This window comes from Gorilla gorilla, chromosome 10 (genome assembly GCF_029281585.2).
Source record: "Gorilla gorilla gorilla isolate KB3781 chromosome 10, NHGRI_mGorGor1-v2.1_pri, whole genome shotgun sequence".
NCBI lineage: Eukaryota > Metazoa > Chordata > Mammalia > Primates > Hominidae > Gorilla > Gorilla gorilla.
In genome coordinates, this window is record NC_073234.2 from 110848559 (window position 1) to 110874216 (window position 25658).

The 25658-nt window shown below is 43.6% G+C and overlaps 1 long non-coding RNA gene and 1 pseudogene across 1 annotated transcript in view; both read right to left on the reverse strand.

Moving 5' to 3' along the window:
* The window catches only part of LOC115930228 (uncharacterized), a 47270-nt gene extending 21863 nt beyond the window's left edge, over window positions 1–25407 (reverse strand). The window contains exons 1-4 of the long non-coding RNA XR_008670224.1: window positions 25344–25407; window positions 19647–19719; window positions 19452–19535; window positions 192–699 (exon numbers count right to left, since the gene is read on the reverse strand). This is a non-coding gene — a long non-coding RNA (uncharacterized lncRNA). The remainder of the gene's footprint in view (window positions 1–191; window positions 700–19451; window positions 19536–19646; window positions 19720–25343) is intronic.
* On the reverse strand, window positions 21642–21742 carry LOC129526075 (uncharacterized; annotated as a pseudogene).
* Window positions 25408–25658: the final 251 nt, after the last annotated feature.

Consider the following 25658-nt stretch of genomic DNA (forward strand, 5'->3'; position numbering starts at 1 on the left):
ATGCTTTATCTAACTGAAAGCACTATGAATTCTGGTATCTTTCTTCTAATATTCACGAATGACTTAATAAAGTGATCAACACAAGCCAAATAGCACTAATATAATGTTTTATCAATATCTCACTTACTTGCTGCTTTTATTCATTCATCCTGAAGCCTTATTTATAAATCTAACCAGTAACTTCTACTTACCTATTTTTTCCATAGATTTAGTTGATGCAACATGGTGGTCTTCTTTTGCTTTAACTAGATGATTTTGCTGATGACATTCTTCTCTTGAACCCCTGCTCATTTTGTGTTCTAGTAAGTTAACTATGGTCATGGAATTGCAACCTCCTTGCAGAGCATGGTCTTGCATCCACATTGAATTTTTGGATGCATGCATATAAGCATCTTCAGTAAGATCTTTCCAACTGTTATTTATGAGATTTACAATTCCCTCAGGGAAAGTAAAGTCAAGCTCAGCATTGCTGCAATGTCTCCCCAGGTTCACACAGTGTTTTGGGAGCAATGAGTTCGTATTCTTAAAATAGGTTATTTTTACAGGCATCTTTTGGAGAATCTAAGTTTTGAAGGAAGCTTGGACACACTAGGAGGTTGTGAGATGCTTGGTGAGTGGAATTCATCTTCTTTCATAGATGCGGCTACTGTAGTTAGTCTTGCTTTCTTTAGTTCTTTTAACTCTGTTTTCTTTTTATTACTGTAAAACAAAATATGAGCTTTAAAGATATTTTATACTCTTTAACCTAGTAATGCAACTTCTAGGAATTCATCTTAAAATATAACAAAAAGATTTATAACATCTATGCATAAAATTGCTTACTGTAACATTATATTTTGATATGAGAAAAAATTTAAAAGAACCTAATAGTGCATAGGGATATAGTTAAGTAAATAATACCATACCCATACAATGGGTAGTCATAAAAAATTATTTAAAAAATTGCTTTTAATAATTCGAGAACATGTTCATGTTATAATATTATATAAAAAGTATACACAATTACAACTGAGCATGGTGGCTCACGCCTGTAATCCCAGCACTTTGGGAGGCTGAGGTGGGTGGATCACTTGAGGTCAGGAGTTCAAGACCAGCTTGGCCAACATGGTGAAACCCCATCTCTACTAAAAATACAAAAATTAGCCGGGCATGGTGGCATGTGCCTGTAATCCTTAATCCTAGCTGCTCTGGAGGCTGAGGCAGGAGAATTGCTTGAACCCAGAAAAGTGGAGGTTGCAGTGAGCCAAAATTGTGCCATTGCACTTTAGCTTGGGCAACAGAGTGAGACTCCATCTCAAAAAAAAAAGTAGACACAATTGTGTATGTGGAATGATCTCAAATGATATATATGTATACCTGGTAGTAAAAATACTAAGCAAATGTCTACCAAAAAGCTAACTTGGCTAGGAGGTGAAGAAGGATGGCCAAATAGAAATCTCCACTGATTGTCTTCCCCACAGGAACACCATATTTAACGACTATCTAAATAAAAAAGCACCTTCAGGCTGGGCGTGGTGGCTCGTGCCTATGGCTCATGCCTGTAATCCCAGCACTCTGGGAGGCAGAGGTGGGTGGATCATGAGGTCAAGAGATCAAGACCATCCTGGTCAACATGGTGAAACCCCATCTCTACTAAAAATACAAAAATTAGCTGGGCGTGGTGGCATGTGCCTGTAGTTCCAGCTACGCTGGAGGCTGAGGCAGGAGAATCACCTGAACCCAGGAGGTGAGGGTTGTAGTGAGCCAAGATCTCACCACTGTGCTCCAGCCTGGCAACAGAGTGAGACTCTGTCAAAAAAAAAAAAAAAAAAAAAAAAAAAGCACCTTCGTAAGAATCAAAAAATCAGATGAGCAATCACAGTACCTGGTTTTAACTTCATATCACTGAAAGAGACACTAAAGAGCATCAGAAAGAGTCGAATCACCAATGCTGCCCCTACTCCATCCCCTGGCAGTGGTCATGTGGCCCAGAGAACCTGTGCACTTGGGGGAGGGAGAGTGCAATGACTGTGGGACTTTGCATTGGAACTTAGTGCTGCCCTGTCATAGCTGAATACAACATTGGGCAGACCTCAGCCAATGACCATGGAGGGAGCATTTAGACCAGCCCTAGCGAGAGAGGAATTGTCCATCCCAGCAGGTGGAATTTGAATTCTGGCAAGGCTCACTACTACAGGCTAAAGTTCTCTGGGGTACTAAATAAATTTGAAATGCAGTCTAGACCACAAGGACTGCAACTCCTAGGCAAATCCTAGTGCTGTGCTGGTCTCATAGCCAGTGGAATTGGGGGGCACTCGATCTAGTGAGACGATAGCCAGGGTAGCCAGGGGAGTGCTTGTACCACCCCTACCCCAAACCCAGGCAGCACAGCTTACAGCTCCAGGAGAGACTCCCTCTTTCCATCTGAGAGGAAAGAGAAGAGTAAGGAAGACTTTGCCATGCAACTTGGATACCATCTCAGCCACAGTAGGAGAGGGCACCAGACAGGGTAACGAGGGCCCCATTCCAGGCCCTAGCTACTGGGTGACATTTCTAGACACATCCTGAGCCAGAAGGGAACCTACTGCCTTAAAGGGAAGGACCCAGTCCTTGCAAGATTCATCACCTGCTGACTAAAGAGCCCTAGGGCCCTGAATAATCAATAGCAGTAGCCAGATAGTACACACCATGGGCATTGGGTGAGATTCTGAGAAATGCTGTCTTCAGGTGTGACCCAGCACATTCCCAGTTGTGGTGGCTATGAGACCAGACTCTACTTAAGAAAAGCAGAGGGAAGAGGAAACAGAACTTTGTCTTGCAGCTTAGGTACCAGCTTGGCCACAGTCGGGTAGAGCACCAACTGGGCTCTTGGGGTCCCTGATTCTAGGCCTTGGCTCTTAGACAGCATTGCTGAACCTGCTGTGGGCCAGAGGGAAGCCCACTGCCCTGAAGGGTGAGTCCCACGCCTGGCAGCATTCACCATAAGCTGACTGAAGAGCCTCTGGGCCTTAAGCGAATACTGGTGGTAACCTGGCACTACTCCCCGCAGCCTGTGACAGTGGTGGCTACAGAGAGAGACTCTTCTGACCATGGAAAGGGGAGGGTAGAGTGAGAAGGACTTTGTCTTGTGGTTTTGGTGCCAGCCCAGCTGCAGTAGACTTGAGCACCAGGTAGATTTCTAAGATTTTCAACTCCAGGCACTGTCTACTAGATGGCATTTCTGGAGCCACCTGGGGCCCAGGGAAATTTACTGCCCTGAAAGGAAGGACACACGCTTAGCTGGCTTTGCCACCTGCTGATTATAGAGCCCTAGGGCCTTGAGTGAACATAGATGGTAGCCAGGTAGTGATTACAGTGGGTCTTAGTCAAGACCCAGTGCTGTGCTGGCTTCAGGTCTGACCCAGCACAGTCTCAGTGGTGGTGGCCACAGGGATGATTGTGTTTACCCCTCCCCAAGCTCTAGGAAGCTCAGCATAGAGAGAGAGAGACTCCATTTGTTTGGGAGAAAGTAAGGCAAGAGAACAAGAGTGTCTGCCTGGTAACCCAGATAATTCTCCCAGATCTTATCCAAGACCACCAAGGTGGTACCTCTATAAGTCTGCAAGAGCCACAGTGTTACTGGGCATGGAGTGCCCCCTAAAGCAGATATGGCTGCAGTGACCAAAAACTTAGATCACAACACCCAAGTCCCTTTGAATACCTGGAAAGCCTTCCCAAGAAGGAGGACGAGTACAAATAAGCCCAGACTGAGAATACTGAAATAAATACCCAACTCTTTAATGCCCAGACAACAAATATCCACAAGCATCAAGGCCATCCAGGAAAACTTGACCTCACTACCTAAACTAAAGAATGCACCAGGGACCAATCCTAGAGAGACAGAGATATGTGACCTTTCAGACACAGAATTCAAAATACGTGTGTTTGTCTGGTGTGGTGGCTCACGCTTGTAATCCTAGCACTTTGAGAGGCCAAGGTGGGAGGATCACTTGAGTCCAGGAGTTCAAGATCAGCCTGGGCAATATAGTGAGATCCTGTCTCTATACAAAATAAAAAATTGGCCAGGTGTGGTGGCTCACCCCTATAATCCCAGCACTTTGGGAGGCTGAGGCAGGTGGATTACCTGAGGTCAGGAGTTCCAGACCTCAGCCTGACCAACATGGTAAAACCCCATCTCTACTAAAATACAAAAAAAATTAGCCAGGTGTGGCAGTGGGTGCCTGTAATCCCAGCTACTTGGGAGGCTGAGGCAGGAGAATCTACAGGGTGTGCTGGCACATACCTGTAGCCCCAGCTACTCAGGAGGCTGAGGTGGGAGGATCAACTGAGCCTGGGAGGTTAAGGCTGCAGGGAGCCATGATTGTACCACTGTACTCCAGCCTGGACGACAGAGTGAGACCCTGCCTCAAAAAAAAAAGAAAAGAAAAGAAAGTCAGAAGAAAATCTTTATAATGAAGAATGGAAAGAAAAATTGAGCAGAAGTGAGGTTATAACATATCATCTGTTTATTGCTTTCAAAACTCACTATTAATTTAAAATGATAAAAGGACAAAATGAAGGAAAATCATTCTGATGAATTAAAATATACATATTATTTGACCTACTCCATATATTCATACACACACACATTCATATAGATGTTATACATCTGTATGTGCGCATATATAATTTTATATACCGTTTGGGTTTTTTTTTTGTTTGTTTTGTTTTTTTTGAAACAAGGTCTTGCCCTTTCACCCAGGCTGGAGTGCAGTGGCGTGATCATAGCTCACTGCAGCCTTGACCTCTCAGGCTCAAGCAATCCTCCCACCTCAGCCGCCCAAGAAGCTGGAACTACAGGCACGTGCCACCACACCTGGCTGATTGAAAAAAAACTTTTTTTGTAGAGACAGGACCTCACTACGTTACTCATGCTGTCTTGAACTCCTGGCCTCAAGCGATCCTCCTGCCTCAGCCTCCTAAAGTGCTAGGATTATAGGTATGAGCCACCAAACCTGGCTATATACTGGTTTTTAAAAGACAGGCAATCCTTGTTAACCACCATAATAACACAGTAAATGTATTTATCACTTTATACTTACAAAGAATTTTCACATATACTACCTTATCTAACCCTCCAAATAACCCTTTTAGATAGTATTGCATTATCTCCATTACATAGTATTCTATATATGTGAGTGCAAAACTCAGTTGTGTATTACTTAAATAACTGTGATTGATCTAAAATGTTTAATAACGACTGTTTGTCATTGGACAAGGTGTTTCAACAAACCCATATGGTAAATCTTTTGATCTCTCTTTTTATTGAAGAGGAAATGTTATATTTATTTCTAGGATAAAGACTTTTCACTTTCAGCAAAACTAATTTAAAAAAAAATACCATCTCAGTGAGGGACACTGATCTGGGCCTCTTCAATTTTCTTAGCATTTTTCTAGAGCGTAGTTAAATATGAAAAATGGACTCAGGTTGTCAAATGAATTTAGAAAAATACCAGCCTAAACACTAGGGTCTTGTGACAGTAGACAGGTTTTTGTCTATCCTATCAACTGGGTAGCTCTAGGCCAGAGTTCAGCAACTGGTAGCCCCAGGGCAAGACCCATCCCTGATATTTTTTATATATATAATTGGACATATTCGAAACAGGATCTGGCTCTGTCGCCCAGGCTGGAGTGCAGTAGTGAGATCATGACTCATAGCCTCAAACTCCTGGGCTCAAGCGATCCTCCCACCTCAGCCTCTTGAGTAGCTGGGACTAAAGGCACAGGCCACCATGCCCAGCTAATTTTTACTTTTTCATAGAGAGAAAAGCTCACTGCATTGCACAGGCTGGTCTTAAGCTCCTGGGCTCAAGCAATCCTCCTGCCTTGGCCTCCCAAAGTACTGTGATTACAGGCATGAGCTACTACACCTGGCGCTTGAGGTATATTTTGTTTGGCCTGTCTAGTGAAGTGTACACAGTATTTTTTTAAAAATTGGATTTAGGGCAGGGTGCTGTGGTGCATGCCTATAATCCTAGCACTTTGGGAGGCCGAGGCGGGTGAATCACGAGGTCAGGAGATTGAGACCACGGTGAAACCCCGTCTCTACTAAAAATACAAAAAATTAGCTGGGCACGGTGGTGGGTGCCTGTAGTCCCAGCTACTAGGGAGGCTGAGGCAGGAGAATGGCGTGAACCCCGAAGGCAGAGCTTGCAGTGAGCCGAGATCGAGCCACTGCTCTCCAGCCTGGGCAACAGAGCAAGAGTCTGTCTCAAAAAAAAAAAAAAAAAAAAAAATTGGATTTATTGCCAGCATTTGAGGACTAGGAGTATGCTGCAAACATTTATATTCCAGGTTTCTCTTAAAAAATGGGTCCGGGCGTAGTGGCTCATGCCTGTAATTCTAGCACTTTAGGAGGCTGAAGTGGGAGGATTGCTTGAGCCCAGGAGTTCAAGACCAGCCTGGGCAACATAGCAAGATCTCATCTCTACAAAAAAAAATTTTTTTAATTAGCTGGGTGTGGTGGTGTGCGCCTGTAGTCTCAGCTACTGGGGAGGCTGAGGTGGGAGGATTGCTTGAGCCCAGGAGTTCTAGGTTACAGTGAACTATGATCATGCCACTGTACTCCAGCCTGGGTGACAGAGCAATACCTTGTCTCAAAAAAATTTTTAAAGAAGGTTTTATTTTTAAAAAGTATGGGCTGCACCTGTAATCCCAGCACTTTGGGGGGCCGAGATGGGTGGATCACTAGGTCAAGAGATCGAGATAATCCTGGCCAACATGGTGAAACCTCATCTCTACTAAAAATAAAAAAATTAGCTGGGCGTGGCAGCGTGGGCCTGTAGTCCCAGCTACTCGAGAGGCTGAGACAGGAGAATCGCTTGAACCCAGGAGGCAGAGGTTGCAGTGAGTGGAGATCATGCCACTCCACTCCAGCCTGGGTGACAGAGTGAGACTCTGTCTCAAAAAAAAAAAAAAAAAAAGGATGGGCTGCATTGCTGTACAGTAGAAATATCATTTAAGTTGGTTCCTCCCGTCATTATGTTAAGGCTGTGACAGGGCAGTGGTATTAACACATCTAGAGAGATAAAGAGCTATGCTGTATCTATACTAGTACTTCACACTAGTATTTATACGAGTGTGAAATTTCTATAAAAGGGAACAGACTCCATGGCCACTGCTATCCTGAGAGTTCCAGTCAAGGGATTGTTTTGGCGCTCCTTGTGCCAAAGCGGTTCACTTTTGATATGGCCCACTGAATTCTGAATGTTTAACTCTGCTACCAAAGTGATTGCAATGAAGATCTGGCCTACTCCGGGAGATAGAATGCGCTGCTGACCCAGGAGTATGTAAGTACTGTGCCTCCCTAGAGACTTTTTTCAAAACAATTAGAAATTAATTCATGACTTGGCACCCACAGGCCTTCCCAGTCTCACAAATATTTTGCTTGGCTCGAGTCCATATCTCAGGTCCTGATTACCTTAGTCTTTGATAAGAGCCATCTCTGGGCCCTTGGAAGCACAGCGTGTGAATCTGGAATGCAGAGGCTAAAGGAAGGTGAGACTCCAGCTGACCCTCCCTTAGATGCGTTACCAGCAATCTCCTTCTACAAATTTCTTCAGTTCCTTCCTCCATAACCTTTTAGGACCTTTTTTTTTTTTTTTTTTTTTTTTTTGAGACAGAGTCTCACTCTTGTGGCCCAGGCTGGAGTGCAGTGGCACGATCTCGGCTCACTGCAACCTCCGCCTCCCGAGTTCAAGTGACTCTCATGCCTCGGCCTCCCGAGTAGCTGGAATTACAGGCACCTGCCACCACACCCAGCTAATTTTTGTACTTCTGGTAGAGATGGGGTTTCACCATGTTGGCCAGGCTGTTTGCTCCCTCTTTTTTAAAACTCTTTTTTTAAAAAAAAAAAAATTGTGGTCAAATATACACAACAGTAAGTTTACCATGTTAACCATTTTAAAATACACATTTCTATAGCATTAAGTCCATCCATATTGTTGAACAACCATCACTGCCATCCACCCCCAGACCATTTTCATCTTGTGAAATGTAAACTCTGCACCCATTAAATACTAACTCTCCATTCCTCGCTTCCTCCAGCCTCTCTGACAATCGCCATTCTACTTCCTGTCTCTATGAATTTAACTACTCTATGGACTTCATATAAGAGGAATCATATGATATTTGTCCATTTGTGACTGGCTTATTTTGCTTAGCATGTCTTCAAGGTTCACCCATGTTGTAGCATGCTGTAAAATTTCCTTCCTTTTTAAAAGTGAGTAATCATCCATTGTATGGATATACCACATTTTGTTTATCTATTCAACTGTCAATGGACCCTGGGTTGCTTCCACCTTTTGGCTACTGTGAATAAGCTGCTGTGAACATGGGTGTACAACATCTGTTTTGAGTCTTTGCTTTCACTTCTTTTGAGTTTATACCTAGAAGTGAAGTTGATAGATCATATGGTAATTCTATGTTTAATTTTTTTTTTTCTTTTTGAGATGGAGTCTCACTCTTTTGCCCAGGCTTGAGTGCAGTGGCATGATCTTGGCTCACTGGAACCTCTGCTTCCCGGGTTCAAGCAATTCTCTTGCCTCAGCCTCCCGAGTAGCTGGGATTATCGATGTCCACCACCACACCTGGCTAATTTTTGTATTTTTAATTTTTAGTGGAGACAGAGTTTTGCCATGTTGACCAGGCTGGTCTCAAACTCCTGACCTCAAGTGATGCCCGCCTTGGCCTCCCAAAGTGCTGGCATTACAGGCGTGAGCCACTGTGCCCAGCCTCTATGTTGAATTTTTTGAGGGTCTGCCATATCATTTTCCACATCATCTGCACCATTTTAAATTCCCACCAGCAATGCTCAAGCGTTCCAACTTCCCCACATCCTCACCAATACTTGTTGTTTTGTTTTGTTTTAAAATAATAGCCATCCTAACGAGTGTGAAGTGGTATACGAGAAAACTCTGAAAGTTGATTTCCTTCTCTATTCAACCCAGTCTACTTTTCTACCACTTCACAGATAAACCTCTTTTAAGGTCACTGGAGTCTTTCATAACGCATCATCCAAAGGTCACTATTCAGCCCCCAACTCATAATACAATCCCCATATAGCATTTGACACAATCGAAATTCTTTCCTCACTTGGTTTCCGGGACACCACTTTCTCTTGTTTTTCTTCCCTCACTGGTTATTCCTTCTCCAGCTCTTCACTGGTTTCACCCATGGGTCGACATCTCCCTGTCAGGCCTCTTTTGTTTTCTTCTCTACCTATACTCCCTGGATGATCTTCTCCAATTCAGTGGTGTTTTTTTTTTTTTTTTTTTTTTGAGATGGAGTCTCACTCTGTCAACCAGGTTTGAGTGCAGTGGCGTGATCTTGGCTCACTGCAACCTTCACCTCCCAGGTTCAAGCGATTCTCCTGTCTCAGCCTCCCGAGTAGCTGGGATTACAGATGTGCACCACCACGCCTGGGTAATTTTTGTATTTTTAGTAGAGACAGGGTTTCACCATGTTGGTCAGACTGGTCTCGGCATCCTGGCCTCAAGCCATCCACCCGCCTCGGCCTCCCAAAGTGCTGGGATTATGGGCATGAATCACTGTGCCCAGCCAATTCACTGGTTTTAAAAACCATCTGACAACTCACAAATGTGTATTTCCAGCTTTGACATCTCATCTGCACTCCAGACTTAAATATCTTACTTCCTATATAATGTATCTTATAGGTATCTCATATTTAAATAATCCAACATGTTCAAAACTGAACTCTTGGTTTTCCTCTCCAAATGAGTTTTCCTTTAGTTCTTATTTATTTCAATAAATGGAATCTCCATTCTTCCAATTGCTCAGGCCAAAAGCTCTGGAGTTTTCTTTGACTCCTCTCTTTCTCACACCCTGTATCCATCCCCTAGTCAAATCAGTAAACTATATCTGAAATGCAATCTCATTACCTTCTTTCACTATTGGCTGACCTACCATCATCCCTCAAGGATCATTACTATAGATAACCTCATACCTGGTCTTTTTTCTGACCATTTCTCCACTCTTTAAAATGGAATCTCAACACAGGAGCCAGGTCTTTACTCAGATTAAGTCATGCCCCTCTTTGCTCAGACTCTAATCCCACTCAGTGTAAAAGCTTGTAATCCCAGCATTTTGGGAGGCTGAGGTGGGTGGATCACTTGAGGTCAGGAGTTCAAGACCAGCCCGGCCATCATGGTGAAACCTCATCTCCACTAAAAATACAAAAATTAGCCGGGCATGGTGGCATGTGCCTGTAATCCCAGCTACTCAGGAGGCTGAGGCAGGAGAATCGCTTGAACCTGGGAGGTGGAAGTTGCAGTGAGCCGAGACTGTCACTGCACTCCAGCCTGGGTGACAGAGTGAGACTCTGTCTCAAAAAACAACAAAAAAAAACTTGTATAACAGTGGCCTCCGAGGTCTTTCATAATCTGACCCTCTCCCCTTCCTCTGATTTTTATTATATATCCTACTATCCTCTCTCAATACATTATGCTTCAGTCACACTTGGCCCCCTTGCTGTCCTCAAACATACCAAGGATATGTCCTTCCTACACATCCCATAGGCCCTCATATCCACCAAGTTTCATTCAAATATTACTGTAGAATAAGGCCATTTGAACACTGTATATAAAAAAGCATCAGTCCCATTTCCTTAATCCTGCTTTATTGCACTGCACATACCATTATTTGTTGTCCTATATTTACTTTTTTATTTGTTTCCCTCTACTCCAATGAAGTCTCCACGAAGCAGAGACTTTATCTTGTTCACTGCTGTTTCTCTAGTACATATTTGCTCAACAAGTAGTAGAATAGTCTTACATTTTCAAGTGTTGGCAGAAAAAAAAAAAGTATTGGAAAGAATGAATCATTTAGGACCAGATAGCTGAATTGAGTGAGTTCAAGCCTTGCTCTGATAGAATTCTCCTTCAAGACAAGAGCCATGAGTTGGATACAGAACATTTATATCCCAAGCATATATTTTACTGAACAGCATCAATGGTGTCTCCAAGCCTGTAGATAGTTGACACAATAAAATCTAGGAAGGTGCCGGGCACGGTAGCTCACACCTGTAATCCCAGCACTTTGGGAGGTCAAGGTGGGAAGATCGCTTGAGGTCAGGAGTTCGAGACCAGCCTGGCCAACGTGGCAAAACCCTGTCTCTACAAAAAACACAAAAATTAGCCAGGCATGGTGGCAGGCACCTGTAATCCCAGCTACTCGGTAGGCTGAGGCAAGACAATTGCTTGAACCCAGGAGGCGGAGGTTGCAGTGAGCTGAGATAGCACCACTGCACTCCAGCCTGCGTGACAGAGTGACTCTGTCTCAATAAATAAATGAATAAATAAAATCTAGGAAGGTAATCATCTTAGTTCATTTTGTGTTGCTATAAAGGAATACCAGAGGCTGGGTAATTTATATAGAATAAAGGTTTATTTGCTCATAATTCTGATGGCTGGAAAGTTTACAATTGGGCACTTTCATCTGGTGAGAACCGAAGGCTGCTTCCTCTCCTGGCAGAAGGCAAAGGGAAGCCTGTGTACGCAGAGATCACATGATGAGAGAGGAAGCGAGAGAGAGAGAGAGAGAGAGAGAGAGAGAGAGAGAGAGTGGGGAGGTGTCAGGCTGTTTTTAACAGCCAGCTCTCCTAGGAACTAATCGGGTGAGAACACACTCATCCCCGAGGGAGGGCATTAGTCTATTCATGAAGGATCTGCCCCCATGACCCAAACACCTCCCATTAGGTCCCATCTCTGACACTGGAGATCAATTTTAACATGAAGTTTGGAGGGGACAAATATCTAAACTATAGCGGTCATCAAGATAGCATGGTGGGGGCACTGCACTACATGGATTACAAGGAGAGGACAACACAGTCCTTCTCTCTTTTATTTATTTATTTATTTTTGAGATAGAGTCTAGCTCTGTCACCCAGGCTGGAGTGCAGTGGCGCAATCTTAGCTCACTGCAATCTCCGCCTTCCAGGCTCAAGCGAGTCTCCTGCCTCAGCCTCCCGAGTAGCTGGGACTACAGGCATGGGCCAGCTCGCCCAGCTAATTTTTGTATTTTTAGTAGAGATGAGGTTTCACCGTATTGGCCAGGCTGGTCTCAAACTCCTGACTTCAAGTGATCTGCCTACCTCGGCCTCCCAAAGTGCTGAGATTACAGGCATGTGCCACCGCGCCCGGCCAGTCCTTCTCTATCTGGAGCTTAAAATTCATAATCTGATGACTGTCATCATTCATTCATTCAACAAATGTCTATTGCACAAGGAACCAAAACAGATTTCACTGCGCTGCCCGAGGCATGAACAAGAGAACTTTAAATGAACTCTCCTCTGAAATGTTCTCCAAACCAGTTGTTCAAAGAATTCTAAGTAAGGCAGCTGCCCCCGTCATCACTATTTCAGTGTTTTCTTTCACAAGCCAATGTGGTGAAACATATAGAAATTTGATGGAGTTTCACCTGAATAAAATTTTTATAAAATGGCACACACCACTAAAGAGCTACTTGTCTTTTTCTTCTAAATGATGGCTCCATTAGCATATTTTGAAAAATAACACTGGTTTTCCAGTAAGTGTTTAATGTGAAATAAAAGAGAACATTTTTAAAGAACAAAAAGTATTTGAGTTAGCATAAGAAGTCTAAATGACAGCTGGGTGCAGTGGCATGTGCCTGTAGTCCCAGCTATTCAGGAGGCTGAGGTAGGAGGACTGCTTGAGCCCCAGAGTTTGAATTCAGCCTGGGGAACATAGCAAGACCCCATCTCTAAAATAAAAAAAGGAATTCTAAATGTAAATCTCAAATCTTTGACAATTGGGCATTGGTTATATATTCATGTTGACATTTAAAAGACAGAAAGCCCATTTAAGAAATATTTATTTATTTGTACTTATTTATTTATTTATTTATTTAGAGACAGGCTCTTGCTCTGCTGCCCAGGCTGGAGTGCAGTGGTGCAATCATAGCTCACTGTAACCTCAGACTCTGGGGCTCAAGTGATCCTTCCATCTCAGCCTCCAGACTAGTTGGACTACAGGTGCATGCCACCACACCTGGCTAAGTTTTAAAATTTTTTATAGAGATGAAAAATTTATAGAGATGAAAAATTCTTGCTGTCTCTTTTTTTTTTTTTTTTTTTTTTTGAGACTGGGCCTAGGTCTGTTGTGCAGGCTGGTGTGCAGTGGCATGATCATGGCTCATTGCAACCTCTGCCTCCTGGGTTCAAGTGATTCTCGTGCCTCAGCCACACCAGTAGCTAGGATTACACGCTAATTTTTGTATTTTTAGTAGAGACGAGGTTTCACCACGTTGGCCAGGCTGGTCTCGGACTCCTGGCCACATGCCATATATGATCCACCCACCTTGGCCTCCCAAAGTGCTGGGATTACAGGCATGAGCCACTGCACCCAGCCTGTATATCTCTTTATAGGTTAGAAAGTTGCCCTCATGAATATCATTTCACCAAACCCTAATGCTAATGCCATGTGGCATTTATTGTGTTATCTCCATTTTATGGTATATTCTTTGTAACATTCTGAAAATATGCATGTATAACTATTACTCAGATACAATGATAAAGGCTGTGCTTTTTACAATAGTAATAGTAACAGATACTATTTATTAATTGCCTCTGTCTTGTTTTCTTTTTGTTGTTTGTTTGTTTTTTGAGACACGGTCTCACTGTCATCCAGGCCGGAGTGCAGTGGTGTGATCTCAGATCACTGCAGCCTCGACCTCCTGGGCTCAAGTGATCCTCCCAAATAGCTGGGACTACAGGCGGGCACCATCATGCCTGGCTAATTTTTTTTATTTTTAATTCTTATTTTTGGTAGAGACAAGGTCTCACTATGTTGCCCAGGCTGGTCTTGAACTCCTGGGCTCAAGCAATCCTTCCTCTTTGGCTTACCAAAGTGCTAGAATTACAGGCATGAGCCACTGTGTCTGGCCAATTGCCTTACTTTTATCATATGTAAAATGGGGCCAATAAGTATACCTCCTTCAGAGGGTTTTAAGGTTAGGAAATTTAATGTGCACTTTTAAAAATAATATTTATATGCCGGCTACTTTTTCAGATAGGGTGCTCAAATAATGGACTGTCCAGTTCAAAACCAGACTTAACAATCTTAACAAGAGATAATCACCAATGAAGGACTTGAAGAAGAACGAAGACTGGCCCAGTCTTAAAGTAGCCTCACTTCTCTAGGCTTAGCACATATAGAGGAATGATTCATTCATTCCACGAATATTCATCAGGCACAGTTCTAGCTTTTGTGGAGACAGAGTGAAGAGGGCAGATCTCTGCCTACATGGACCAGTTAGGGAAAGACAGGAAGAAAAGCATGGAGGGAGAGAGAGGGAGAAGAAAAGAAAGGAAAATAAAAAATTACAGATAGTGATAACTGCAATGATGAAAATAAAACAGGCCACCGTAACAGTGATGGGGGTATGAATGTCGGGCTTCTTTGGACTGGGGGTCAGGGACACCCTCTCTGAGGAGCCCACATTTGAGCTGAGACCCAAATGATGATGATGAGGAGAAGCCAACCATAAAACAGTGGAAAACATCCAAAGCAGAGTGCACAGCAAATGTAAAGAACGTGAAGCAGCCTGGGCATGGTGGCTCACACCTATAATCCCAACACTTTGGGAGGCCGAGGCTGGAGGATCACTTAAGCCCAGGAGTTTGAGACCAACTTGGGCAACATAGTGAGACCCTGTCTCTATTATAAAAAAAAAAAAAAGAAGAAGAAGAAGGAGGAGGAGGAGGAGGAGGGGGGGAGGGGGAGGAGGAGGGGGAGGGGGAGGAGGAGGAGGAGAAGAAAGAAGAAGAAGAAGAAGAAGAAGAAGAAGAAGAAGAAGAAGAAGAAGAAGAAGAAGAAGAAGAAGAAGAAGAAGAAGAATCTGAGGCAGCAATGAGCTTGGTTGGTTAAAAAAACAAAACAAAACAAAAAAAACAGAGAGGCCAGAACAGCTGGGGAGCAGGGAGTGGAAGGGAAAACTGCCTGCGAGGAAGTCAGAAGGCAGGCACGGAGAGGAAATCTAAGAAGGGCTTGCAGATCAAGGTAAGAAGTGTGGATTTGGCAGGGCGCGGTGGCTCACGCCTGTAATCCCAGCACTTTGGGAGGCCGAGGCGGGCGGATCACAAGGTCAGGAGATCAAGACCATCCTGGCAAACATGGTGAAACCCCGTCTCTACTAAAAATACAAAAAATTAGCCAGGCGCGGTGGCGGGCGCCTATAGTCCCAGCTACTCGAGAGGCTGAGGCAGGAGAATGGCGTAAACCCGGGAGGCGGAGCTTGCAGTGAGCCGAGATAGCTCCACTGCACTCTGGCCTGGGCGACAGAGCGAGACTCCGTCTCAAAAAAAAAAAAAAAAAAAAAAGTGTGGATTTTATTCTCGGTGCAATAGCAACGGCAGGACAATCGGTGCAAGAAATGGGGTGTCTCCAAGCAGAGCGGGCAGAAGCAACGCTCAAGACCTAAGGAGGGCATCAAATGAGAAACGTGGCAGCCAGCACGCCCCTGGAGCTCTAGGATACACATAGCTGCATACTGCTCATATTATAAGCGGACCCCATTGATTGAGGGCCAATGATAAGCCAAGCAATGTAAACACAAAATGATGGAGATAATTATGCTGAATTGTTTTTTAAAAAGAAATTGGGGGCTGGGCATGGCGGCTCATGCCTGTAATCCCAGCACTTTGGGAGGCTGAGTCCGGCAGATCACTTGAGGTCAGGAGTTCAAGACCAGCCTGGTCAACATGGCAATACCCTGTCTCTACTAAAAATACAAAAATTAGCAAGATGTGGTGGCAAGCACCTGTAATCCCAGTTACTCGGGAGGCTGAGGCAGGAGAATCGCTTGAACCCAGGAGGTGGAGGTTGTAGTGAGCTGAGATCATGCCATTGCACTCCAGTCTGGATGACAGAGTGTGACTTGATCTCAAAACAAACAAACAAACAAACAAACAAACAGACATGAAAAAGAAAGTGGGAAAGGAGATAGTGGACTTTTAAAAACAGAAGCAGGCTGGGTGCAGTGGCTCATGCCTATAATCCTTGCACTTTGAGAGGCCGAGGCGGGTGGATCACCTGAGGTCAGGAGTTAGAGACCAGCCTGGCCAACACGGCGAAACCCTGTCTTTACTAAAAATATAAAAATTAGCCCGGCAGGGTGGCGGGCACCTGTAATCTCAGCTACTCAGGAGGTTGAGGCAGGAGAATCACTTGAACCCAGGGGAGAGAGTTTGCAGTGAGCTGAGATCGCGCCACCTCAGTCCAGGCTGGGCGAAAGAGGGAGACTGCATCTCAAAAAAATAAATGAAAATAAAAACAGAAGCAAATTGCAGTGGTTTTCATTTTTTTTTTTAATAGTGATGGGGTCTTTCTATGTTACTCAGGCTGGTCTCAAGCCATCCTCCTGTCTCAGCTTCCCAAAGCACTGGGACTACGGGTACGAGCCACCATGCCCATCCTTGCAGTGATGTTGAGGAAAGGTATGGCAGGTTCCAAAAAACCCAAATACAGATTAGTGTAAAGCAGGGTTTGTCAACCCTGGCACTATTGACATTTGGACCACACAATTGTGGGGTGCTATCCTGTGCATTGTAGGATGTGTAGCAGCATCCTTGGTCTCTACCTATGATGACAATAGCAACCAGCAGTTGTGACTACCAAAAATGTCTGCAGGCATTGCCAAATGTCCCTTGTGGGGCAAAATCGCCTCTGTTGGATAATTCACTGATACAATCGACAACATTTAATCTAATATACTTTTGTGATATATGTTCTAAGACAGGCTTGAGTATTTTAATTTTCCCTTCACAAGCAAAGAAATTCTATGAGTGGGCTGGGCGCGGTGGCTCACGCCTGTAATCCCAACACTTTGGGAGGCCGAGGCGGGAGGATCATAAGGTCAGGAGCTCGAAACCATCCTGCCTAACGCGGTGAAACCCCGTCTCTACTAAAAATACAAAAAAATTAGCCGGGCGTGGTGGCGGGCGCCTGTAGTCCCAGCTCCTCGGGAGGCTGAGACAGGAGAATGGCGTGAACCCGGGAGACGGAGCTTGCAGTGAGCTGAGATCAGGCCACTGCACTCCAGCCTGGGCGACAGAGCGAGACTTGCCTCAAAAAAAAAAAAAAAAACCGAAAAGAAAAAGAAATTGTATGAGTGAGTGCAAAAGTAATTGCAGTGTTGGCAGTTGGAAATTACCATTTCACATTGGAATACATTCTTAAATAAATGTGGTTATGTTATACATCATTTTAATGGGTATTTCTTGCTTTTTGTTTTTGTTTTTTTTTGCTAATGACTTATTACTTGCCATTTATTTTATGTTTATTTTAGACTATGGAAATGAAGTTACACAAAAAGCAAATTTGAGTGATTTTCATATTCAAGTTCAAAGTGGGTCCTAAAGCAGCGGAGACAACTTGAAATATCAACAATGCATTTAGCCCAGGAACGCTAATGAATATATAGTGCAGCGAGGGTTCAAGAAGCTTTGCAAAGGAGAAGAGAGCCTTAAGGATGAGGAGTATAGCGGCCAGCCATTGGAAGCTGACAGCGACTAACTGAGAAAAATCAATGAAGCTGGTCCTCTTGCAAGTACACGAGAAATTGCCAAAAAACTCAGTGTCTACGATTCTATGGTTGTTCAGCTTTTGAAGCAGATTGGAAAGGTGAAAAAGCTTTGATAAGTAGATGTCTCATGAGCTGAGTGAAAATTTAAAAATCATCGTTTTGAAGTGTCGCATTCTCTTATTCTACACAACAACGACAAACCATTTCTAGATCGGATTGAGATATGCGATGAAAAGTGGATTGTATACGGCAACCGGCGATGACCAGGTCAGTGGTTGGACCACAAAGAAGCTCCAAAGCACTTCCCAAAGCCAAATTTGCACCGAGAAAACGTCATGGTCACTGTTTGGTGGTCTGCTGCCGGTCTGATCCACTACAGCTTTCTGAATCCTGGCGAAATCGTTACATTCGAGAAGTATTCTCAGCAAATCGATGTGATGCACAGAAAACTGCAGTGCCTGCAGCCGGCACTGGTCAACTGAAAGGGCCCAATTCTTCTTCACGACAGCACCCGACCGCATGTTGTACAACCAATGCTTCAAAAGTTGAATGAACTGGGCTACGGAAGTTTTGCCTCATCCGCCATATTCACCTGACCTCTAGCCAACAGACTTCTTCAAGCATCTCGAGAACTTTTTGCAGGGAAAATGCTTTCACAACCAGCAGGATGCAGAAAATGCTTTCCAAGAGTTCATCAAATCCCAAAGCACAGATTTTTACGCTACAAGATTAAACAAACTTATTTCTTGTTGGCAAAAATGTGTTCATTGTAATGGTTCCTATTTTGATTAATAAAGATGTGTGTGAGCCTAGTTATAATGTTTTAAAATTCATGGTCTGAAACTGCAATTACTTTTGCACCAACCTAATAGTAACTAGAGGGTTAAAAAAATGTGGAATGACTCACTATTTCATTCATTTTTGTGCGCTTGACACAATTCTATGGTGGTTAATAAAGAATCTTTATTAAGCGCATTCTATATGCCAAGCACTGTTTTTGGGGACTAGGGATAGAGAAGTGATCAAGTACATTAAAAGTATATATATATCCTGCCCTTGTGGAACTTATACTCTCATAAGAGGAGAGAGGGTAAACAAATAAATGCGTATATCATTTAGAATACTAGAAAGTGATAAGTGCAATAGAAAAATTAAGTTGGGAAGAGAGATGGGAGTGCCACGATGGAGCAGGATGGAAATCTAAAATAGAGGCCAGGTGCAGTGGCTCACGCCTGTAATTCCAGCACTTTGGGAGGCTGAGGTGGGTGGATCACTTGAGGCCAGGAGTTTGAGACCAGCCTGGCCAACATGGTGAAACCCCATCTCTACTAAAAATGCAAAAAATTAGCCAGGCGTGGTGGTGTGCACCTGTAGTCCCAGCTACTCGGGAGGCTGAGGCAGGAGAATTCCTTGAACCCAGGAGACGGAGGCTACAGTGAGCCGAGATCGCACCACTGCACTCTAGCTGGGGTGACAGAACAAGACTCTGTCTCAAAAAAAAGAAATCTAAAATAGAGTCTTACTGCAACAGTAATATTTAAGAAAAGAGTTAAAGGGAATAGGGAGAAAGTTGTGCAGAAAGCAGAAGGAACATTAGTGCAAACTCCCTAAGGCATGAGCAGAGCTGGGTTTGTTGCAAAATAGCTGGGAAACCAGGATGACTGGTTAATATGAACAATTATGTTTAAAGTAACCACTGGCCTGACTTAAATAAAGCTCTCTGAATGACTGCATGGTCAAATCTGAAATGGCAACTCCTTGGTATAGTTTTTCAGCGGATGAGGGAATGGGAAACCATTGGTCTTGAGCATCTTACGAGCCTCTAAAGATGTAAAGTGACACCAACAATTAAAGAAAAATTCCAAATGTTTTACCTATACTTAGCTCTTGAGGTGCATTTTGGGTGGGATAACTTTCTTCACAGGTTATCTTTTCCCATCTTTCCATTCAGGTTTCAACTAAAATAAAATAAAATGTTCTGAGTAAAATGTAGCGGGAAACACTGGTCAAAAGTGAATTGATTTTTAAAAAGTAAATTATAATTTGATGAGAAGGAGCAGTATTATTACCTGATCAAAGAAATAGATAGGCCCAGTGTCCAAGGGCTTAGCTTTGGTAAATTCCTTCATTCTGCCATGAGACCTGAGACAGAGCAATTAAAAATCTGAAGACAAATGATCACGTTCGTGGATGATATTTCAAAGTACTTTATGGTTTTAAAGTTTAACTCTTCATTTTTTTTTAAAATATAGATGAGGTCTCAGCAGGTGCCAAGGCTCATGCCTGTAATCTCAGCATTTTGGGAGGCTAAGGCAGGCTGATTGCTTGACACCAGGAGTTCAAGACCAGCCTGGGCAACACAGTGAGACCCTGTCTCCACAAAAAATACAAAAATTAGCCTGACGTGGTGGCGCACACCTGTATTCCCAGCTACTCATGAGACTGAGGTGGGGGATCAATTGAGCCTGGGAGGTTGCCGAGGCTTCAGTGAGCTGCGATTGTGCCACTGCACTCCAGCCTGGGTGACAGAGTGAGACCCTGTCTCAAAAAAAATGAGGTCTCACTATGTTGCCCAGGCTGATCTCAAATTTCTGGCCTCAAACAATCCTCCCACCTCAGCCTCCCAAACACTGGGATTACAGGCATGAGCCACCATGTCCAGACAGATGTTTTATTTTCATCGAAGTATAAAAACACTGGGGGGAGAGGGACGCCACTGTTCCTTTATCTCCATCTTTGTTTCATACGCTATTGACTTGACATAGATACAATCAGAACTGAAAGCTATTGGCAAACAAAGCAATAATGGCGTATTAATAGAGACTTTCTCAACCTCAGCACTACTGCCATTTGGACCAGATAATTCTCTGTGGCAAAGAGCTGCTTTGTGCATTGCAGAATGTTTAGCAGCAACCTTATCTTTTACCTCGTCAGATGCCATAATATAACCTCTCACCCAGTTGTGACAACAAAAAATGTCTCCTGACATTGCCGATGGTTCCCTGGGGGTCAAAATCACCCCTGGTTGAGAACACTGCGCAATGGCCAAAAAAAAAAAAAAAAAAAAAAAAAAGGTTTGTGAAAAGAGGAACTGTTGTCTGTGAGGATGGGTGGCACTGATGATGGCAGGGTCATTAAAGCAGTGACACTCAAAATGTGGTCCCTGGACCAGCAACATCAGCATCACCTGGGACCTTGTTAGAGATGCAAATCCTCAGGCCTTACCCTGACCTAATGTTAGAATCTCTGCAGGTGGCACCTGGAATCTATGTGTGGGCAAGCCCTCCGTGGGATTCTGAGAACACTCAAGTTTGCAAAGTCCTAACCAAAGGGACACATTTTACTAAGCACTTCATAGCCACTGGCATAGTTATAATGAAAAAGACAATAAAAAGGGACACATTTTACTAAGCAGGTTGTGAAAAGCACATGACTGTGATTGGAGAGGAACTGCGGGGCTGGCTAAACCAGAGCTAAATGGCCTCAGGGATTTGCAGTGACCACACAGTGGAGGACAGGGCACCGGCAACAACATGAGGACTGGGACACATGGTGGACTGAGGCTTATTAACTATTGTGATTATTGGCCAGGCGTGGTGGCTCATGCCTGTAATCCTAGCACTTTGGGAGGCTGAGGTGGGCGGATCGCCTGAGCTCAGGAGTTCGAGACCAGCCTGGACAACATGGCGAAATCCCGTCTCTACTAAAAATACAAAAAATTAACCAGGTATGGTGGTGCGTGCCTGTAAGCTATTCGGGAAGCTGAGGTATGAAAATCGATTGAACCTGGGAGGTGGAGGCTGTGGTGAGCCAAGATCGCACCACTGCGCTCCAGTCTGGGCAACAGAGCAAGAATCTGTCTCAAAAAAGCAAAAACAAAAACAAAAACAAAAAACGAAACAAACCAAAAATAATTATTTGATTATTAATAATAATCATTTCCTGTGAATATACCAAAAAAGTTTAAAAAAAGAAAAAAAGAAAATTTTAAGGCTCAGACTAAACTAGCCCTTCCTTAAAGAGGAGTAGGAGAACACCTTTATTTTTTTCTTTTATTTATTTATTTTTTAATGGAACGCTTCATGAATTTGTGTGTCATCCTTGTGCAGGGCCCATGCTAATCTTCTCTGTATCATTCCAATTTTAGTATATGTGCTCATTGTACAGACAGAATCTCTATTTGTTCCCCAGGCTGGTCTCAAAATCTTGGCCTGAAGCTATCCTCCTGCCTTGGCCTCCCAAAATGCTGTGATTACAGACATGAGCCACCATGCCTGGCCTGGGAAGAGCTTTAAAATGAAATTTAAGGGACACCTAAAGCTTCTGTTTATCTAAATTTTTCTCTCTAGAGAGGGAAAAATAAATTTCTCAGCCAGGCACTGTGGCTCACACCTGTAATCCCAACATTTTGGAAGGCCAAGTGGGGGCAAATCACTTGAGTTCAGGAGTTCAAAACCAGCCTGAGCAACATGGTGAAACCCCATCTCTACAAAAAAAATACAAAAATTAGACAGGCATGGTGGCACATGTCTGTAGTCTCAGCTACTCAGGATGCTGAGATGGGAGGATGGCTTGAGCCTGGGAGGCAGAGGTTGCAGTGAGCCAAGATAGCACCACTGCACTACACTCTGGGTGACAGAACCAGACTGTCTCAAATAAATAAATAAGTTCCCTATCTCATTGTCTTGCCACTGTAACTGAAGATTCCACTTTGCATGAATCCCATATCTCCAAAATCCCTGATTAAAATGTAAATTTAGGCATTTATGCTATAATATGCTGTATGCATTCATGAAAAACGTCACATCCTGCAAAATTGTGTGCACTGAAATTAATAGGACTTATAGGAAAAGTAGTGTTAGGGCAGACCACGGAAAACCTATGCCACTTTGTAACCAGAGCACAAAAGGAAAATAATAATTGGTATGGCAGGAGAAACTTAGATAGTCCAGGCAGCCGGTTGTGGCCAGAGACCGCTTCAGGAGATACGAAAAAAAAAAATCAACAGAGTATAAATGCAAACTGATGGGTACTGAGATAATGTGGATGGAAGTGGAGCTCCTTGCCAGTGAGGTCAGCTTTAAGGTGGGCAGGGAAGGAAGTGAAACCTGCCAGAATCAGAGAGCCGTGGAAGACTGGGAGTGCACCATTCTGGGGAGGGAGGCTTTGCTACTAGTGCTCATTTTTAATGTTTGAGTTTTTAAAAAAGAGTTGACCCCATGGTGCATGTCTCTACTCCCAGCACTTTGGGAGGATGAAGTGGGAGGATCACTTGAGCCCAGGAGTTCAAGATCAGCCTAGGAAACATAGTGAGAGCTCCCCCATCCTCCCACCACCTGTCTCTACAAAAAAATTAAAAATTAGCCAGGCATAGTGGCGCATGCCTATTGTCCCAGCTCCTCAGGAGGCTGAGGTGGGAGGATCTCTTAAGCCTTGGGACGTAGAGGCTGCAGTGAGCAGTGTGCACCACTGCACTCCAGCCTGGGCAACAGAATGAGACCCTGTCTCAAAAAAAAAAAAAAAAAAAAAAAAAAGACAAGCCAATGTAAAATGTAAAAATGGGCAAATGATTTGGATAGACACTTCTACCAAGAATATATACAAATGGGCCAGGCACGGTGGCTCACGCCTGTAATCCTAGCACTTTGAAAGGCCGAGGCGGGTGGACCAGATCACCTGAGGTCAGGAGTTCAAGACCAGCCTGGTCAACAGGGCGAAACCCCGTCTCTACTAAAAGTACAAAAATCAGCCAGTCATGTTGGTGGGTGCCTGTAATCCCATCTCCTCATGAGGCTGAGGCAGGAGAATTGCTTGAATCTGGAGGGCGGAGTTTGCAGTGAACTGAGGTCGTATCACTTCACTCCAGCCTGGGTAAAAGAGTGAAACTCTGTCTCAAAAAAAAAAAAAAAAAAAAAAAAAGAATATATACAAATGGTCACTAACACATGAAGAGATGCTCAATGGCATGAGTCATCAGATAAATGCAAATCAAAACCACAATGAGATACCACTTCATATCCAGTAGGATAGTTATAATGAAAAAGACAAGAAACAGTGTTGATGAGGATATGGAGAAATTAGAAGCCTCATACACTGCTGGTGAGAATGTAGTTATCGTGCAGTTCCTTTTGAAAACAGTCTGGCAGTTTATCAACTGTGCTATAGTCTGAATGTGTTCCTTCAAAATTCATATGTTGAAATTTAACTGCCAATGTCATAGTATGATTGGAGCCTTAAGGAGGTGATTAAATCATTAGGGCAGAGCCATCATGAGGGGGATCAGTGCCTTATAAAAGAGGCTTGGGGGATCCCCCTTGCCTTTTCTGCCATGTGAGGACACAGCAAGAGGTGTCACGTTTGAAGCAGAGTAAGCCCTCGTCAAACTTTTTTTTTTTTTTTGAGCTGGAGTCTCACTTTGTCAACCAGGCTGGAGTGCAGTGGCACAATCTCAGCTCACTGCAACCTCTGCTTCCCGGATTCAAGCGATTCTCTTGCCTCAGCCTCCCGAGTAGCTGAGATTACAGTCATGCACCACCACTCCTGGCTAATTTTTGTATTTTTGGTAGAGATGGGGTTTCACCATGTTGGTCAGCCTGGTTTCAAACTCCCGCCTCAGCCTTCCAAAGTGCTGGGATTACAGGTGTGAGCCACTGTGCCCGGCCCTCATCAAACATTGAATCTGCTGGTGAATTGACCGTGGACTTCCCAGTTTCCAGAACTGTGAAAAAATGAATTTCTGTTCTTTATATATTACCCAGTCTAAGGCATTTTGTTAACAGCAGCCCAAACAGACGAAGATACCTAGCAATGGTACTCTTATATAGATATCCAAGAGAAATGAAAAGATGTCCACAACAAAATTGCACAGGAATGTTCACAGGAGTATCATTCATAACAGTCAAAAAGTAGAAACAACCCAAATGTCCACCAATTGATGAGTGGATAAGCAAAATGTGGCATATCCATACAATTGAATATATATATTTTTAATTCTTTTTGAGATATGGTCTCACTCTGTCCCCCAGGCTGTAGTGTGGTGGCACAATCTCGGCTCACTGCAGCCTCGATTTCCCAGCCTCAAGTGATCCTCCCAACTCAGCCCTCCGAGTAGCTGTAACTATAGGCGTGCGCCACCATGCCCAGGTAATTTTTGTGTTTTTTTTGTAGACACAGGATCTCACCATGTTGTCCATGCTGGTCTTGAACTCCTGAGCTCAAGCAATCTGCCTGCCTTGGCCTCCCAAGGTGCTGGGATTATAGGCGTGAGCCACCATGCCTGGCCACAGCAGAATATATTCAGCCTCAAAACAGAAAGAAGTATTGATATATGCTACAATGTAGATGAACTTTGAAAACATTATGCTAAGTGAAAGGAAGCAGACATAAAGCCACAAATTGCATGGCTCCATTTATATGAAATATACAGAATAGGCAAATCTATTGAGACAGAAAGTAAATAAGTGGTTTCCAGGGATTGAGGGAGGGAGAAATGGAGAATGACTGCTAATCAGTAAAGGGTTTCTTTTTGGGTTGATGAAAATGTTGTGTAATTAAGTAGTAGTGACGGTTGTATGACCTGTAATATACTGAAACCACAGAAATGTAAACTTTAAAATGGTGAATCTTACATGCGAATTATCATAATTGTTTTAAAGGAGTACTGAAGAATCTCAGCCAGTTCCAGCTTCCACCCATACCCATCTAGAGATATGAACTGCCAAAGATCAGCTCCTCGAAAACATCTGAGCACCTTAAAAATTACCTACCTCTGGATCACCAGCTGCTGCCAGTTTTCAGACCAAAGAATATTAGAGATCTGTTGGTTCTGACCCCAAAACTGCTTTATACCAGAGTTCCATGCAGAACCTCAAGACCAGTTGATTCCGTTCATGCCTTTTGTCTTAGTGATCCAAAAGTGTAAGCTTGGAATTTCTGGATCAAGAGAAACTTGATAGGGTGTGGTAGCTCACACCTGTAATCCAAGCACTTTGGAAGGCCAAGGTGGGTGGATCACTTGAGGTCAGGAGTTCGAGACCAGCCTGACCAATATAGTGAAACCCTGTCTCTACTGAAAATACAAA